At 34.1% G+C, this 15,982-nt stretch overlaps 1 protein-coding gene and 1 long non-coding RNA gene across 2 annotated transcripts in view; one reads left to right on the forward strand and one right to left on the reverse strand.

Moving 5' to 3' along the window:
• LOC111513625 (protein O-mannosyl-transferase TMTC1) overlaps nt 1–15,982 on the forward strand; it is a gene marked incomplete at its 5' end in the record, with an annotated part of 256,726 nt that overhangs the window by 74,358 nt on the left and 166,386 nt on the right. The gene's annotated exons all lie outside the window — the stretch shown is intronic.
• LOC141483480 (uncharacterized) lies at nt 10,601–12,960 on the reverse strand. Its single transcript, XR_012466115.1, has 3 exons — nt 11,907–12,960; nt 11,724–11,804; nt 10,601–11,610 (listed from the first exon to the last, which is right to left on the reverse strand). It is a non-coding gene; the product is annotated as an uncharacterized lncRNA (long non-coding RNA).

Below are 15,982 nucleotides of genomic sequence, written 5' to 3' on the forward strand. Positions count from 1 at the left end.
CTGTTATAGAATCTTGGGTAGATCGATATAGTGAAAACCGTTTTCTTGTCACCCATACAGATTTCCAGGAAAAAATATTGAAACAATCAGACTCACTTTTTAAAACACCCTGTAGAATTGGAACTAGAAGATGTGCGTTCATGAAAATTACACAACTGTTATATAATCTTAGTTAGATTGATATAGTGTAAACCGTTTTCTTGTCACCCATACAGATTTCCAGGAAAAAATATTGAAACAATCAGACTCACTTTTTAAAACACCCTGTAGAATTGGAACTGGAAGATGTGCGTTCATGAAAATTACACAACTGTTATATAATCTTAGTTAGATTGATATAGTGTAAACCGTTTTCTTGTCACCCATACAGATTTCCAGGAAAAAATATTGAAACAATCGGATTCACTTTTCAAAACACCTTGTAGAATTGAAACTAGAAGATGTGCGTTCATGGAAATTACACAACTGTTATAGAATCTTAGTAAGATCGATATAGTGTAAACCGTTTTCTTGTCACCCATACAGATTTCCAGGAAAAAATATTGAAACAATCAGACTCACTTTTTAAAACACCCTGTAGAATTGGAACTAGAAGATGTGCGTTCATGAAAATTACACTACTGTTATATAATCTTAGTTAGATTGATATAGTGTAAACCGTTTTCTTGTCACCCATACAGATTTCCAGGAAAAAATATTGAAACAATCAGATTCACTTTTCAAAACACCTTGTAGAATTGAAACTAGAAGATGTGCGTTCATAGAAATTACACAACTGTTATAGAATCTTAGTAAGATCGATATAGTGTAAACCGTTTTCTTGTCACCCATACAAATTTCCAGGAAAAAATATTGAAACAATCAGACTCACTTTTTAAAACACCCTGTAGAATTGGAACTAGAAGATGTGCGTTCATGAAAATCACACAACTGTTATAGAATCTTAGTTAGATCGATATAGTGTAAACCGTTTTCTTGTCACCCATACAGATTTCCAGGAAAAAATATTGAAACAATCAGACTCACTTTTTAAAACACCTTGTAGAATTGGAACTAGAAGATGTGCGTTCATGAAAATTACATAACTGTTATGAAATCTTGGGTAGATTGATAGAGTGAACACCGTTTCCTTGTCACCCATACAGATTTCCAGGAAAAAATATTGAAACAATCAGACTCACTTTTTAAAACACCCTGTAGAATTGGAACTAGAAGATGTGCGTTCATGAAAATTACACAACTGTTATATAATCTTAGTTAGATTGATATAGTGTAAACCGTTTTCTTGTCACCCATACAGATTTCCAGGAAAAAATATTGAAACAATCAGATTCACTTTTCAAAACACCTTGTAGAATTGAAACTAGAAGATGTGCGTTCATTGAAATTACACAACTGTTATAGAATCTTAGTAAGATCGATATAGTGTAAACCGTTTTCTTGTCACCCATACAAATTTCCAGGAAAAAATATTGAAACAATCAGACTCACTTTTTAAAACACCCTGTAGAATTGGAACTAGAAGATGTGCGTTCATGAAAATTACACAACTGTTATAGAATCTTAGTTAGATCGATATAGTGTGAACCGTTTTCTTGTCACCCATACAGATTTCCAGGAAAAAATATTGAAACAATCAGACTCACTTTTTAAAACACCTTGTAGAATTGGAACTAGAAGATGTGCGTTCATGAAAATTACATAACTGTTATGAAATCTTGGGTAGATTGATAGAGTGAACACCGTTTCCTTGTCACCCATACAGATTTCCAGGAAAAAATATTGAAACAATCAGACTCACTTTTTAAAACACCTTGTAGAATTGGAACTAGAAGATGTGCGTTCATGAAAATCACACAACTGTTATAGAATCTTAGTTAGATCGATATAGTGTAAACCGTTTTCTTGTCACCCATACAGATTTTCAGGAAAAAATATTGAAACAATCAGACTCACTTTCTAAAACACCTTGTAGAATTGGAACTAGAAGATGTGCTTTCATGAAAATCACATAACTGTTGTGAAATCTTGGGTAGATCGATATAGTGAAAACCGTTTCCTTGTCACCCATACAGATTTCCAGGAAACATATTGAAACAATCAGACTCACTATTTAAAACACTTTGTTGAATTGGAACCAGAAGATGTGCGTTCATGAAAATTACACATCTGTTATAGAATCTCAGGCAGATCGATATAGTGAAAACTGTTTTCTTGTCACCCATACAGATTTCGATAAAAAGTGTTGCAACAAACAGACTCATTTTTTGAGATTCCTTGTAGAATTGGAACCAGAAGATGTACGTTCATGAAAACTACATAACTGTTATAGAATCTTGGGTAGATCGATAAAGTGAAAAATGTTTTCTTGTCACCCATGAAGATTTCGATAAAAAAAATTATGCAACAATCAGACTCATTTTTTGAGATTCCTTGTAGAATTGGAATCAGAAGAGTGTGACAAGAAAACGGTTTCCACTGTATCAATCTACCCAAGATTCTATAACAGTTGTGTAATTTTCATGGACGCACATCTTCTGTATCCAATTCTACAAGGAATCTCAAAAAATGAGTCTGTTTGTTGCAACAATTTTTTCATCGAAATCTGTATGGGTGACAAAAAAACAGTTTCTACTATATCGATCCACCCAAGATTCTATAATAGTTGTGTAATTTTCATGAACGCACATCTTCTAGTTAAAATTCTACAAGGTGTTTTAAAAAGTGAGTCTGATTGTTTCAATAATTTTTCCTGGAAATCTGTGTGGGTGACAAGGAAACGGTTTTCACTATATCGATCTAACTAAGATTCAATAACAGTTGTGTAATTTTCATGAACGCACCTCTTCTAGTTCCAATTCTACAAGGTGTTTTAAAAAGTGAGTCTGATTGTTTCAATATTTTTTCCTGGAAATCTGTGTGGGTGACAAGGTTACGGGTTTCACTATATCGATCTACCCAAGATTTTATAACAGTTATGTAATATTCATGAACGCACATCTTCTGGTTCTAATTCTACAAGGAATCTCAAAAAATGAGTCTGATTGTTGCAACAATTTTTTTCTCGAAAACTGTATGGGTGACATGAAAACAGTTTTCACTATATAGATATACCTAAGATTCTATAACAGTTGTGTAATTTTCATGAACGCACATCTTCTAGTTCCAATTCTACAAGGTGTTTTAAAAAGTGAGTCTGATTGTTTCAATATTTTTTCCTGGAAATCTGTATGGGTGACAAGAAAACGGTTTTCACTATATCGATCTACCCAAGATTCTATAACAGTTATGTAGTTTTCATGAACGCACATCTTCTGGTTCCAATTCTACAAGGAATCTCAAAAAATGAGTCTGATTGTTGCAACAATTTTTTTCTCGAAATCTGTATGGGTGACAAGAAAACAGTTATCACTATATCGATCTACCCAAGATTCTATAACAGTTGTGTAATTTTCATGAACGCACATCTTCTGGTTCTAATTCTACAAGGAATCTCAAAAAATGAGTCTGATTTTTGCAACAATTTTTTTCTCGAAAACTGTATGGGTGACATGAAAACAGTTTTCACTATATAGATCTACCTAAGATTCTATAACAGTTGTGTAATTTTCATGAACGCACATCTCCCAGTTCCAATTCTACAAGGTGTTTCAAAAAGTGAGTCTGATTGTTTCAATATTTTTTCCTGGAAATCTGTATGGGTGACAAGAAAACGGTTTACACTATATCGATCTTACTTAGATTCTATAACAGTTGTGTAATTTTCATGAACGCACATCTTCTAGTTCCAATTCTACAAGGTGTTTTAAAAAGTGAATCTGATTGTTTCAATATTTTTTCCTGGAAATCTGTATGGGTGACAAGAAAACGGTTTACACTATATCGATCTTACTATAATTCTATAACAGTTGTGTAATTTTCATGAACGCACATCTTCTAGTTTCAATTCTACAAGGTGTTTTAAAAAGTGAATCTGATTGTTTCAATATTTTTTCCTGGAAATCTGTATGGGTGACAAGAAAACGGTTTACACTATATCAATCTAACTGAGATTATATAACAGTTGTGTAATTTTCATGAACGCACATCTTCTAGTTCCAATTCTACAAGGTGTTTTAAAAAGTGAGTCTGATTGTTTCAATATTTTTTCCTGGAAATCTGTATGGGTGACAAGAAAACGGTTTTCATTATATCGATCTACCCAAGATTCCATAACAGTTATGTAGTTTTCATGAACGCACATCTTCTGGTTCCAATTCTAAAAGGAATCTCAAAAAATGAGTCTGATTGTTTCAACATTTTTGTTTTCGAAATCTCTTCGGGTGACAAGGAAATTGTTATCACTACGTCAATCTACCCAAGATTCCATAAGACTTATGCGATTTTTATGCACGCACATCATCTGGTTTCAATTCTACAAGGGGTTGAAAAAGTTAGTTTGATCGTTTCAACAATTTTATTCTCGAATTCCGTATGGGTAACAAAAAAACGGTTTTCACTGTGTTGATCTATTCAAAATTCTATAAGAGTTGTGTGATTTTCATGAATACAAGGAATCTCAAAAAACGAGTCTGATTGTTTCAACAATTTCTTGGTCGAAATCTGTTTAGATAACAAGAAAACTGTTATCACCAAGTTAATCTTCTCAAGAAACTATGGAAGTTGTGTGATTTTGATGGACGCACATCATCGGATATCATTTCTATATGGGGTATTGGAAAGTAAGTCTAATATTTTCAATTTTATCTTTCCCTTAATCTGTATTGTTGATGAGAAAAGGATTATCAACGCCTCAGTCTACTCAAGACTCTATAAAAATGTTAAACACCAAATAGTCTCAATAATTTCACGTTCAACCTATAGTGAATAGGTATTTCCAGCCACAGATATTAGTACGGGTGCTAATAATTTTGTATCCCAACCACAGATTTTTATTTTCCTCTACGTCGGCATGTGTGGCCAGAAATCTGTGGATAACTTCACGCCAATCGTTTTAGATGCTTATATTGAACATTACGAATCAATTGAAAGAATTGTTATCGAACTGTATAATGGTTTTTACACACTATACTTTCTGAAATTCACAAAATTGGACTTTTCTGAAGTATTCACCAGAACCTTGTTTTATAAAATTTCTAATTCATGCTCTGTGGATGATTGAATTTTATTTTTCGTGTTTGCCGTTTGATTTTCCGACCTGTGAAATTGTTCAAACTGACATACTTCATCAGTATTGTGGAGTTTTCACAGTTTTTGAATATTTTCTCAAGCTATACAGTCTCCTCAAAGTTATGGTATCATGAAAATTGATGGATTCATTTCTGATATTACCCAAATATAAATTCAACTCAATTCCTCAACTGAATTGAGGAAGATACTACTCTGAAGCAAATCGCGAAGATGAAACAGAAAATTCTTACATTATAATGAATTCAGTTATTGTTTATTGAATAAAGCAACTCGTTTGTTACTGCTGCAGTTTATTACAATATTTAGTTTACGCTGGTACAATCATAAATTTTGGGTGCAACAAAAAAGTCCAGTTGTTGTCTCGTTACCTTCGTTACCCCCTTTCAAAATTAAGTGAAAAGTTCTATAGTATACATAAAACAATCCACATCTCAAGTATCTGTTACATAATGCAATTATCACCTCAAGAATATTTTGAATACCAAATAAATAAAACAGAAACCATGAAAAATTATCCTCAATGGGGAGGAAACAGAGTTTTTCAAATGCTCGTTTCATGACTTCCTTACATGTTCTCACTGTCGCCACTCTACATATTCCATCTGGACCAAGCAGGATGTAGCTGCACAATTCTACCTATTGCCCAACACATTGGAGGAAAATTACTGTCTTCAACTAAGACCATTGGGTCGATTTCAAGTTGATGTTGAGAAGTTTTCCATTTCACCCTTCGTTGCAGTTCTGCAATGAACTCTAATGTTGTTGCAACTGTTGAATCTTCTGGAATCTCCCCAGATGGTTTTCAGGGATATCAGTGAGGAAAGGATCAGGTACAGAAACTAGAGATCTTTCAATTAAAAAATGATCAGAAGTCAACACTTTCAAGTCAGAAGGAAAAGAAGGAAAGGGAAGTTAATGGTCGAGAGATCAGTATTGATTCCACTTGGGCTAATGATGTTGAAAAATCGTCATAAGTCAATTTTGATTCTCCCATTACCCTTTCCATATGAAATCCAAATGACTCTACCATAATTTCCATAATTCCATAATTCTCCAAAATGTTGTGAATAGAAAGGAATAAAATTCCAATTGATACCTTCATTCGCGAATGATTCATACAAAACTGTTTTATTTGATTTGAGTAATTCTTCCAACCTCTTTAATTCTGAATTTGTTCCAATGAAAATAGTTCCATGATCAGAGAATACAATGTATTCATTGTATTCATATTGTCATATCTGTGTCCCATTATAAATGAATTGCGAGGGTGGAAAAATAGATGTATATAAAAACAATATTTTGAAATCGAACAACCTCGTCCTATTTTAGTATTAACGAAAAATGGCCCAGCGTAGTCAACACCTATCACAAAATATGCTGGTGCAGTTAACACTCTTTCTTCAGGTAAATGTCCCATATTGTGAGTTTCTTGACGAGATTTTGCTCTGAAACATCGTGAACACGGATGTACTGTTTATTTTGCTAAGTGTCTATCTCTAATTGGCTAAAATGTTTCTCTTACTGATAATAGTAACATATGTGGACCTGTATGATGCAGTCTGAGATGTCCAAACAATGTTGAATGATGACTAGCATGTAACACTATTGAGTACTTCTTACCAAAATTCAAATCTAAAAGTGGCAGGCGTCTACTCAATCCATCAATGAATGGGTTCAAATTGACTAAGCGATCATTTCTCAGTTCTCCTTTTGTTTTCAATATTTTTTTTTCTTTTTCAACTTTTCTCTTGAGCTAACATTTTCAGTAAGATGAATGAATGGATAGTGAATCTATTCCCTTAAAGTTGGGATAAGGGCAATTGTATATAAATCTAATAGCCTAGAGTAAGCTGATTTTTGAGAAAAAAACTGAAACTTTTTTGAAATTAATACTCTTCGAAATTTACATTTTCTTTTCGGGAGATGATCTAATTGTTTAAAAAACAATTCAGGCTGAAGTTTTTTTCTTTTAATAACCAATAAGGTCCATTGTTATCTTTCAAAACTGAAGGCGAAACACCTCTAGAAACTAAATCTACCGGATTGTCCTAAGTATTCACATAATATCAATATTCATAGTTTTTTAAATCTTGAATTGGGGAGATTCGATCAACTTAAACAATCTGAAAATGATTGGCCTGAGAACATATCCAACCAAAAGTTACTGTTGAGTCGCTCCAAAAATAAATTTTTTCAAAGTCAATTTTCAAAGAAATTATTACTTCACACACTAATTTGGCACATAACAATGCTCCACAAAGTTCCAACTTTAGTGTAGTAATTGTTATTATTGATGCTACCTTACTTTTTGCACACAATAAAAACACAGAAACACTATTGTCTTTCCCTATACTCCGTTAATGACTGCAATAACCGTATGCGGGAAGAGAAGCATCTGAGAGAGCATGTAGTTCAATCAATTTGTATTTTCTACGAATTGCTTGCTTTTTCACTGTAAGAGACACCCCATTTTCTGAAGGAGTTAATTCATTGAAAACAACTCTAAACATTGTAGTTGTACTGTGCCCGTACAAAACTTTATGACGATGTGAATAAAAGGATATAACTTGTCTATATGTATCATCAACTCTCGTCATATGTCCCGATAGTTCGTAACTTACTGTTCTGACTTCACCTGTAAATTAGATAGGTATTATTGGAAATATCCAGTCTCGAAAATCCAAATTAAAATCAAAAATTTTTTTCTGTCAATCTCTCATCAATTTTTTCTCAACAACGTCACAGCTAACTCATACATATTATCAAATATTACCAAAACATCAAATATCATTATACAGAATGTGACAATTTCAAACTGAATATAAGAAATTAACTCCAACATTTTCCCCTTCAGTAATTGTCCCATCAACAATTACTTATCTTCTCGTGTACTGGCAACACACATAATCTGGAGACTGGTCTTCGGAAAATTATTTTCTTGGCTGTCATAACATCGACAATACGTATTTTTCCATCCTTTGCTGGATGAAGATGTACTATTTTTCTTCTGAGCCAATAGTTCTGAGATGCGTTAGGTTCATAGATGAGAACAATATCATCTATTTTGAGAGAATTCTGTTCATTGTGCCATTTACTTTTTTTACTTAGTGATGGCACATACTCACGTGACCAACGTTGCCAGAATATATTGGCAATCTTCTGAGCTGCCTTACATCTCTACAGGAGATGTAAATTTGTTTCTTCAATCTTTAAACATGGCAATGCTGCATATAATGGCCCAATCAAAAAATCTATCCACCTCCATGGACTATTAAAATTCCTCACTGCAACATTGAATTATTGAGTCTTCCAAAAAGTGAAACAAAAAGTAAGGTCATCCAAGCGGAATTTAGAAATATCACCCTCAAGTACGCTAAGTTCAATCACATATATACAGATGCATCGAAAACAATAGACGGCGTAGGAGCTGCCACAGTTAATAAAGAACTTAGTCAAGGCTACAAAGTACCTTCCACATGTAGCGTATATTCTGGAGAACTATTTGCGATAGCACAGGCTTTGGATCAAGCCATGCATATGGTGGGCAATACAGTTATTTTCACCGATTCACTGAGCGCTGTCAAGGGGATACGTCAACTTTACCCAAAGCATCCGCTTCTCCTTCAAATCAAAGCTGATCTTCAAGAACTATATCATGACGATCGTTCGGTGGAAATAGTATGGGTTCCTTCTCACATTGGTATTCTCGGTAACGAAAAGGCAGATTTTGTGGCACGTAACTCCTTTGAGAACCCTGAAGTGATAAACATATATAAAGTTCATCATGAAGATTTATACAGTTCTATTAGAACGAAAATTTCGCAGGATTGGACAAAAAGGTGGCAAAAGCAAACCACAAATAAATTATTCAAAGTGAATCCGGAATTGATCAAACATACTACCAAAGTTTACCGAATACTATAAGTTGGTTCACTCCAAGGAATTCGTTTGTCGGTACGGCTCAGGATTGCATTTTTTGCGATTTCCATAAATCATAACGCCGACAGACGATGTCCGGAAGCCGCCGGCCGCATGACAGTTATACGAGGGCAGTTCCTATTCGCGATATCTACAGGGGACGTTCCGAAGTTGAAACTTTGCTTGCTCGGTTGTATCAGACAGATAAACAAAGATACGAAAGTAGTTGTTTGTCGATCAACTTCTAGAAACATGATAGATAAACTCATGAATAAATGATCTAAGAAACAGATCAGAGTGATTTACTGATGAAATGATAAACATACGTTCAGAAAAACATGTTTTATTAACAAAAATAATACAATTATATAATGTTATATGTTTATAAATGATTTAAAATATTCAATTTCACATTGCATGATTTATGTTTCCTAACAATCTTCATGTCCTGGTTCATGAATTTTAAAGTAAAGTATATCCGAACTCTTGTATATAAAGATATATAATAATCGAAGGGGAATTTTTGACATGGATGTGAGAAAAGAATTTTCGAATATTTTGTTTTTAAATACTGTCCAATTCCCTTCTCACTGCCGATTTTATCAAAATTTTCAATGAATATGTTTTCCATCTCTATTACATGGTCAACAATATCTCTTGATGGTACGGTTAATCCACCAAACGATGATTTGTCGGTACTGTAAGCCTTTAGCTTACAGAAAATTACATCTTGATCAAGAAGGTTTTCTGAGGATTTGCTAAAATGTATGCAAATGTCACACGAATGTTGCACGAGACATTTTTTCATGAGGTATCCTGTGACATAGACAAGAGCGTTTCCTTCGGGACTTTCAAGGTTCTTATAATCTCGAGTGAAAACTTTCAGAGGAGCATAGTTTGGAATGTCGGGTCTAGCAAGGATGTATCGACATTGTTCAGTTAATTCTGGCGTCAAACTTAACAAAACGTCATTAACATCATCCATACAATTAGCACCTTCACTAGAATCAAAATATTTCAAAGCAAATATTTTTTTGAAAGCTCTACAAAACTGTATGGGTGTTGGATTCTTTGCGTTGCCAGAACAATTTCTGATCTGTCCAAAAAAATTCTCCAAACAATCTTGATTCAAATTACGCGTGAACAAATATTTATAATCGCGTTCTTTCAACATCTCCCACAAGGCAAAAACTGCTTTCAAAGTCAACTTCCACCCAAAAATGAATTTCAATTGTTTCGTGACATTTTTGCTATCGTGTTTTTTTACTTGGAGATTTTGAAACATGACATAGGCTTCTTGAAGACATTTCATCTGCTTTTCCGTTCCCATAAAAGCCTGACATTTCTCAAAATTGCTCGAATTCAATAAATCAAAAAGATCATTCATTTTTTTTAATGAAATCAGCAGTAACTAATGCTTCCTTGGACAAAATATTGAAGTCAATGTATGTGTGCATAGCCACGGCTACAGAGTGACTCAAAATTTGGGAAGCCAACTTGACTTTCATTTTTTGAAAATTATTTGGATAAATGTGGTCATTATTAAGTTTAGGAGCCAATTTATATTGTTTAGTTCTATCATAATTATACATTGTTTCTATGTAATGTTTTCTTGTTTCTCCACCCTGAAGTAAAAACTGATAAGAAAACAAATTGTTTCGTGTCGACTTCAGTAAGTGCGGGATATCAAACAAATATACAAGTTTATGTCTATCAGAAATATGGGATTTTCGTCTGTAACATTCAAAGTTTTCACCAACTTCTGAAAATTTGAACCCTGATCGGAAACCACCCCCATGACATTTAGGCCTATACTTTTGCATCTTCGTACCGTTTTGAACAAAATATCTTTCAAATCATCAGAAGTTGCTGATGTCTTATAGAAAAAGTATGCAAGTGGTATTTTCCAATTGCTTGCCAAACCTCTGACCATTACTGTTAGATTACTACTTGCTATGTCAGTAGAGGTCCCATTCAAACTCGTTTGGAAACCTACTATTTTGTCTCTGGAAATATCATAATAAAGATGAGATTTCAAAGATATTTCGTCTAGGCATAAAATACAATCTCTTTCTGTCTCCTTCATGAGCCCAATCCTGAATTCAATAACACGAAAAATAAAATCGTTGAAGCCTGGTTCAACAATCCAATTTTTCGTGAAACGATGAAGTGTACTTTTTGACGGTAATCTACAAAATTTTTTGTACGCTTTCGGACCAAGAAAATAAACAGTCAATGCAAACTGTTTGAATTCGTCACTATACCTGGACCCTTTTGGTGCTTTATTTATCAAAGAAAGCTGTGCTTTCAAGAGCTTACAATATTGCTCAGGATATTTTCGATCCAGAAACTTGAAAACATCATCCAGAGTAATTCCGGTTTCGTCCAGTGCTCTTTTCGATGTTGAAGCTACTGTTTTCTCTAGTGATACAATTTTTTTTCATAAAGCCACTTTTCTTGGAGTTCCCGAAGAGAGTTTAGCAGATGTTTGGCTGCATTCATCTAAAAGAAAGATGTACGTACTTTCAATAATTTTTTTCTTGTCATCGTTTTTGTTTCCGAAGCATATAAAAATAGATCAGGTAACTATATAATATAACGAAAAGATATTTCACCTCGTGATCCTAATTGATCCGTTTGAACCTGAGCATCAATGTAAATAAAATCCTTGCTAGTACCGGCAATGGCATCATCATCTGGGAGGTTTAAACAACAAAATTGATATTGTAAATTTCATATGTTAAAAAGTGGAATAAGATTTTTTCATCATTTGAATCTATAAACTTCACTGAACCAACCTTTCTGAGAACCATCTTGAGGCAGACGCAATGAAGGAACAGCATAGCTATGAATACGAGAATTCACAATATCATCGGCTCTAAAATGTAAGCTGCAAATTTTAATTCTATTGTGACTCTGCTCTGGGGTAAGATTAGCATATCTATGATTCCCAATGAAGCCTTATACATTTTTCCAACGTTGACACCTAAAAAAAAATTCAAGTATATCAATCGATAAACTGAACATTTTGAAAAAAGATTGAAATGAGTTTGGATTGGCAAATGCCGGCGGTATATTTCGTTATGAATAATTTTATACAACAAAACCATAAAAGGTATAGATAGGTAAAATAAAAATTAATGGTGAATATATTGAATGCATACCTTTCACTGTACTTTGGGCAGCGGAAAAACGAAATACCTGGGCTTCCCACCGTACTCAGACAACCATCCACTGAGCAATACGTCGACATTTTCACAAAATGAATATTTCGAACTCCGAACGAACACAACACAATCACAATACCAAAGTTTACCGATTCTGTAGTCTTTGACAATACCAAACAATACGGACAACCTTTATATCTCGTGTGCCGACGAGAACTGGTAACTTCAAGCGACACACTGTACTACCTCGGCTGGTAATTACCCGCTGTCGCTAGCGGGCGGCGAGATTTCTCAGATGTCGAAAAATGAGCGAGTGACACGTCTTATAGTATTCTGTAGTCTTTGATACTACTAATACTTAACCAGAAGAGATCAAATCACAATTACTCGTTTGAGGATCGGTCACACCAGAATAACACATGAACATTTATTCAAGAAACAAACTCCCAAATTATGTGAATTTTGCAATACATCGTTGACAGTGGAACACATCATATGTCTCTGCCCCTACTACAATGAAGAACGAAAACTAATGAACATCAGTGAGAATATAAAACTTACTTTGAATAACAATGTGGAGAAAAATATACAATTCATTAAGAAAAGTAATGTATACAATCAAATATGAAGTTCGTAATATATGTGTGTATATATCTATTATAAATTGCAATGACATATATCATATATATTATTATATGAGACATATGAGATATCCCCAAGACATATTCTTGGGGATATCTTTCCCTTGAAATTTCTTTCAAATGTTTCTTGATGGCTTGTATTGAACGTTCTCATGCGCCACCCATATGCGGTGCTAACGGTGGGTTGAATGCCCATTTTGCATTTTTCAGTGTGCAATATTTTTAAATTTTCTCTTGGTCCATATACCGAAGATTTTCTGTCAGTTCCGCTTCCGCTCCTTTGGAGTTGGTTCCATTATCGCTAAAAATGTCTTCTGGGAAACCACTTCTGCAACCAAATTGTCTGAATACATGAATTAATCCATTAGCGGTCATATCTTGGGCTATTTCTGAGTGGACACCTCTTGTAACCATACAAGTAAATATTACACCATATCGTTTCTCGCGTGATCTTTTGACAGTTATTTCAGTTGGTCCAAAAAAGTCCACCCCGTTTTTGATAATCGGCCTAACAGTGGGTTCGAGTCGACAAATTGGCAATTGTCACATTAGAGGTATTTTTAGAGTACTTCTTCTGTTTCGACAAATTTGGCAATTTGCCCAACAACTTCGAACTGCTTGGCAAATTTTGGGAATGCAATATTGTTGGATTAGATTGTTGACAACTGTTTCTTGACCATGATTATTCACGAGTTTATGATGGTATTTGATGATTAATTTTGTGATTTCATGTTTGACATTCAATATGATAGGCCTTTTGGTGTTTTCATTGACAAATGCATTATCAATTCTTCCATAACATTTTATCAGTTCTACGGCTTCATCAAATAAACAATCAAATGTGTATAATTTATTTTACGGCGTCAATTTTCCCTTTTTTTTTGAGAATTATTAATTCTTCAGGGTATAATTCAAACTGTACCTTTTTCTGCAACTGAATTTTTGCTTTGTCCAATTCCAGTACGTCAAGTTCCACATCTTTTATATTTTTTCTGCAATTATTCACGAATCTGAACATTCATGCGGTTGAACATAGTAACTTTTGCCATTTTGAAAACTGTCTAACTTGTGGAGTTTGGATTTCACTAAGCACAGTCTGTACGCAAACAAAATCTTTCCTCATTTCTAATTCTGCTTGATCGTAACATTGCGTTGTGCAACGAACATTTTAAATCTTGCTTTTGAACGTTTCCTATGAAGTACGGTTTGTGAATCAGTCCAGTAGAACATGCTTTTAACCCATTTACTGCCATGGTTGCGATAACGCAACATTGAAAATATAATTTTTTTCTCAATAGACAAAATCGATTTTTTCATTAAGTACTGAAAAATATTCGAAATTTTGTATGACGATAACCATTCCTTGATAATTTTCCACCAAACAATTCGATAATAATAAAAAATCATTATAAAATCATCGATTGACTTTTTTCATCATTTATCAAAATATTTATACGAAATAAACTTCCTAAAATAATACTCATTTGCCGAATGAGAATAAAATTATTATGGAACATTTTTTCAAGTTGTTTGAATATATGGTTGCGAAAACGCAACATTGGTACGAATGGTGTAGTAGTTGTGGAAGTTGTCAATTTTCCTGTCGAAACTTGTAGTTTCACGTCTGGACGCTTTCACTGTTCTTACGTTGCGTAGGTACTAGGTAGGGCCATTTTATTCTCATATGCGCAGTGCTATAGGAATGTTGAGAAGGTTATCGTGCATTAGAATATCGTCATCTTGAGGACTGCAGAGTAATAGTGAGTATTTCTTGTTGCCCAATGTGCGTAAGTAGAGGGGAAAAGACGGGTCTGGACCTCCCCCCAAGGGTATGCCCCCCCAGATACACACCACTGACTGTGACCTTGATTCGTTTTTTTATTCTCTGCCTATGAGTTGACCTTGAGTTGTGTGTAACATGATGAGGTGAAACCCCTTTTTTACTCTCCGCCCATGAGTGGCATTGAGATGTGTGTGATGTCATGACCGTGAACCGCTTTTTACTGTACAGCTATGATTTGGCCTTGCATGGTCACATGACCTTGGAAATTTCCTTAGCGATTTCGAGCTACGAACACGTCATATGACCTTGGGAGAAAATTCTGATCCGTATTGACCTCGGAACACGTCATATGACCTTAAACACAAAGTGTGGATAGACAACCGGCTTTGCCCTTGATACATGAGCTCAAATATAAAGAAGATGTAACCTTGAACCCCTTCCCTCCTGATAATTTTTCTATAAGTATGGAGTTTCATACTTTCACATTCAGTTCATATAATCTCAAGTGTTCGAATAGGTGATCAGTATTTGTTGAGTTTCAAGGTGATAACGAGAAGTAACTAGCAATCCAAGTAGTGAGTGTTGACATCGTCATAGAGGTGAACATATTTTTTATATTCTTAAACTGTAATTTTCACTATTTTTTTTTGAAATGGATAATTTGAAATTTGACATTGAAAAGATTAATTTTGCAATTAATCAACAAAATGAAGTTTTAGAGCAGAGATCCATAACATCATTGATTGTCGATAAGGGTTATAAAATTGAAAAAATGAATATGCTTTCTACACGATATGGTAAATCCATCCAAGTAGTTTTATTGGATGAGGAAAGTAATACTTCCTTCAAATCGTGGCTACCAAAACGTGTCACAGAGCAATTCACAGAGGACATTATTCGTGAAGTGAATTCAACCAAATCTAAATTCATTTTTACATATATGGGTCAAAGTTCTCAGGATTATCCTGGTGCCAAGACCCGCTCATTGGTAAAATTTGATATTTTAGATTGATGGTGTTGATTGTGTCTTTATTCTCTTTGTAAATAGTGAAAATATGGTTTATTTATATGAAATATGTATCAACTCTCTCGCTTCAATCATGGTCAAATTTCAAGTGAGTGTTTTTTTTCCATTCACAATATATCTCCCAAACTAATGAATGTGATTTGTGTTTTTTCAGAGCTGTTCATTCTGCAAATATGTGGATGCAATATTCAGCACAAGAGTGGCCGGAAGCTGTGGATTTGGATTCTGCCATAAGAAAAATGGCTTGGGAAATGGC

The sequence above is a fragment of the Leptinotarsa decemlineata genome, unplaced genomic scaffold (assembly GCF_025532065.1).
Source record: "Leptinotarsa decemlineata unplaced genomic scaffold, Ldec_3_MD MMD2_tig00003557_RagTag_RagTag, whole genome shotgun sequence".
Lineage (NCBI taxonomy): Eukaryota > Metazoa > Arthropoda > Insecta > Coleoptera > Chrysomelidae > Leptinotarsa > Leptinotarsa decemlineata.